The 4,220-nt window shown below is 41.2% G+C and overlaps 1 long non-coding RNA gene across 1 annotated transcript in view; it reads left to right on the forward strand.

Moving 5' to 3' along the window:
• Positions 1 to 396: 396 nt before the first annotated feature.
• Positions 397 to 4,220, forward strand: part of LOC123977045 — a 10,628-nt gene continuing 6,804 nt past the window's right edge. The window contains exons 1-2 of the long non-coding RNA XR_006826518.1: positions 397 to 503; positions 739 to 826. This is a non-coding gene — a long non-coding RNA (uncharacterized LOC123977045). The remainder of the gene's footprint in view (positions 504 to 738; positions 827 to 4,220) is intronic.

Raw genomic sequence — 4,220 nt, forward strand, 5'->3', positions numbered from 1 at the left:
TTCAGAACAACAGAGCAGACTCCTCAGAAATGTGGATTTGAACTGGAGCGTTACGTTCACTGCTGTGAGCGGAGGTCAGGCGCGTGCAAAAAACCCTCTAATAGTTGAATCTCAAAATTTGAAAATCGAATGTGTACCCAACGATCGAATATTTGGGTTGAGCCATAGTCATTTCCACTTCTAAAAGTAAAGTATTGTCCTTGCTATATATTTAAACCATTTGTATGCCACATTGATGTTTGTTTTATGGAAAAAAAAAAGATTTAAGTGTGGGATTCCATTTTTTTGAAATACCATTTGATGTACATAGGTAGACATTTATGTATGTGTGTTGTTATTCATATATTATGTCTTTCTTTGATGTTCTATAGGGCTCACACAAACCAGAACCCTTACCTTCAGTGAACAAAGTTGGAATGAATCATTCCCTGGTGGACTACACAGATTCTGATGAATCTCAGAGTCCAAGCACAAATTATGACCAGTTTAATTAAAGCTGCCAGGTACTGTAAAATACACACACACTTTTTTTTTTGAGCATTTACATGTGTTGTTGCAGGAATGGGTACCGAAATGTAGTATCAATAAGCTCCGACGTTATTGGTTCTGCTTTCAGTACTGGAGAAATTAAGAAAATACGTTTCCTATTTATTATTGCTAGGGCTTACTTAAACGTTATCTTGCACATTTTTTAAATGTGTGGTTTAAATGTTAATTACATATCTTTTAACACTCTAGATGGTGTCCGACTTTTGAGTCCGAACTAAGCCTCACCCACCAGGACAGAGATTTTATTCCAAGGCTGAGGAGGACCAAAAGCATACAGGTAAGCAACTCACAATGTAGAGAGAAGATGAATGCACATACTTAAGCATGCTCATAACGATAAGCCAGAGGTTGCACAGGCTCTGTCCTTCCCAAAAGGCTCCAAAGAAAGACGAATATATTATAATATAATGTATTAAATACTGGTGTTGGAAATCTTGTTCCCCGCAAGCAACCAAGGAAGGACTGTCAAGCACAGAATTTCCTGCATTGTATACACTGTCATGATTTCTTTGGCGACACATGATGATCTGCAAGTTCAAGCCTGGGAAAACTCGTGTCCAGGCCCTCTGCGCATTTGCTGCACCTCCACCACCTGGTGTTAAAGTAGAATTTTGGAAGCTGCTAAACAACATGGTTCAAGATGAAGTTTATTCTGTACTCAAATTGGATGTCTGTATCATGGAATATGGTGAGCATTTGTATAACAGGCTTGGATATGATGTTGGCAAACATGAATACATTCGTCAGAAACTAAGACAGCTAGGAAGGCTTCTGATATGCTCAAGAAAAAACACTTCCTTGAAGACCATTCAAGAATACATCAAACCTGCCAATTTTCTGCAAGATGTGGAATCAGTAAAACACATGGCAGGTTATGACAGTGAAACCCATGCATACAGGTGCCCAAGTCTACCTCTCAAAATTGGATACAACTTGACAAAGATTTCCATGCTTCTTGAAAGCCGTGCAAATGTACAGAACGACTATAGTGCTGCAAAAATGCTCGTACATTCCGCAAAGTGTATGAAACCAGATGGAATGAACTGATATCAGCTGCATCACTGAGAACACTTCAGGAGTCTAAGTGGAATACTCCTCTTTTGCTTCCATTCACAAAAGATGTCCAGACTCTCCATTCGTATTTGGATGTGCAACAACAAGATCTTCACAGTAAACTGTCCACAGAGGCATCCCCCCAGACGTGGGCACAGCTGGCAAAGATAATTCTGGCACAAGTCATTTTGTTCAATCAACGAAGAGCTGGGGAGGTGTCAAAAATACCCCTTTCTGCATATGTATGTCAAAATCCATCAGACCCACAGGAAGATGTAAATGAAGCCCTTACAGATCTAGAGAATAAACTGTCAGCATTTCAGCAGGATTGAGAAAACAGGAAAAAGGGGAAGAAAGGTTCCTGTGCTTTTGACCCCAGGGATGCAGCAAGGACTGGATCTGCTCGTCGGCAGACGGCAGGAATGTGGGGTTCCTCGGGAGAACGTATATCTATTTGCAAGACCATCCGCTTTGACCTGCTACCATGGGTCTGACTGCCTTCGACACTTTGCCAAGGTCTGTGGTGCAAAAAGTCCTGAAAGTCTCACTTCCACAAAACTACGCAAACAAACAGGAACACTGTCTCAAGTTCTCAACCTCAGTAATACAGAGCTGGATCAGCTGATTTTCTTGGCCATGATATCAGAGTGCACCGGCAGTTCTATAGACTTCCTGAGGGCACTCCAACTTGCCAAAATTAGCAAAGTCCTCATGGCTCTGGATCAGGGACACCTGGCAGAATTCAAGGGCAAGACACTGGATGACATAAACATCGATCCCGAAGGTACTTATAATTGGGGCTGTCAATGTTAAAATATTTATTGTCCATGGTTAACTTGCGATTAATCGCAGATTATTTTTTTGTCTGTTCTAAATGTACCTTAAAGGGATATTTTTCAACATGACATGTTTTTATGTTTCTGCTTGTCAAGTTGCCAGCAGCTGGTTTTAGAACATAAAATATGTCACCTGTTTCAACAGCTAATCAGCTAGTCAACAGTCACAAAGTTATCTTGCACATAGACTCTGATTCTCATATAATATAATTAGGTTAAAGCATGTGCTGGAGTGTGTGTGTCCCGGTGATTGATCCACATCCATCAACCTATGGATGCATATTTTCCTTTCCCCAGCATCTCCAGGCAGAGGAAATTCATGCGCTTCTTATTCAGGAGAATCAAATTACATTCCCTGATGGCTAAAGAGTCTGTGGTGTGCTTAACACACCACAGACTCTTTTGGATGTCTTTCAGAACTTTTCAAAACAAAAGCTCTCAATTCAACCTCGAAATGAAGAAGTGCTGCAAAAAACTCATTTATTTTGTAGGCACAACCACTTGTGAAGAGATTATGTGAGTAACTGTTGCTGTCATGACTGAGATCAATTTCAAAATATTTATTAATTAATGCATTTATTTATTTGGCCCGCGGACCGCCTATTGCCCACCACTGCTGTAGGTGAAACCAATGTGAGACGCACACTTTTAACCAAAAACGCAGGGAGGTCTAGTCTACTAGAAAACTAGTCATCAAAGGCCTGCAAGCTACCACCACAGTAGCTGACTGAACAAACTGGTGATGAGTGACTGACAAACCGGGGGATTGCTGGACTGATGAGCTGATGAGAAGCAGATGTGTGTAACTGGAAGGTAACTTTCTGAAAGTACTTGCTCCTCCCTCTCCCTACCTACTTTCGCTCCGTTTGCGCATTCATGCGGAGGGTCCGCCATGTTGAGTGCCATCCGAAACCAACGAGGGCGGAGTGGTAGTGGGTTGTTAAACCCTCCAATGCCGAATGAGCACCGATGCCGGCTTGTTGAAGGTGTGTAACACCCTTTGCTGCACGAAGGGGAACCTTTCCAGCAAATGTGAGTTCTGTGTGTTTATGTCCGTAAACATGTAGGATTCTAAATTCCGACTATACTACATTCCTATATCACCATTCACAGGTTAACAACGTAGCCCAAAAGTTATATTGTGTTTAATTTAAAACATGCTCTTGTCTGATAGACAATACAACTTGTTTTTATTGAATTGTATTCATCTCATATGAAAATCTTCAGCCAAAAAAAGAAAAACAACAACACAGGGGGATCATGTAACAAGGGTTACAGGAGAGGGTGCTATCTCTCATTTGGAGTCATTGAACTGTAGGAAACTAAATCAAATTCCTAATTTCAGCGAGGCATGACATAATACGGGAAACCAGGCTTTAAAGGAACAAACAGTTGTGTATCTTCCGTGTAGCAATTAAAGTATTTTGTCAAATTATGTCTACACATGACTTGCCCCAGGGGTAAATAGGAGTGGACCCTGAATAGATCCCTGGGGGACCCCAGTCAGAAAAGAGCATGAGAGGAGGAGGCATCTCCCAGCATAAGGGAGAAGGGCCTTTTTTACAGATTGGATAAAAATCAGTTCAGAGCCACATCACTAAGATTCTGTCTTGTCTTGATTAAGACATTTTGGTCCACTGTGTCAAAGGCTTAGCTGAGGCATGTGTAGGCGGCAAGCAACAGGTTACTGGTGATCTTGACCAGAGCAATCGTTGCAGAGAGTAGTAACCAGATAGAAATGTTTCTAAAAACATCTTCTAAAAATTTGATTGTTCATAAAGG

The sequence above is a fragment of the Micropterus dolomieu genome, linkage group LG01 (genome assembly GCF_021292245.1).
Source record: "Micropterus dolomieu isolate WLL.071019.BEF.003 ecotype Adirondacks linkage group LG01, ASM2129224v1, whole genome shotgun sequence".
NCBI lineage: Eukaryota > Metazoa > Chordata > Actinopteri > Centrarchiformes > Centrarchidae > Micropterus > Micropterus dolomieu.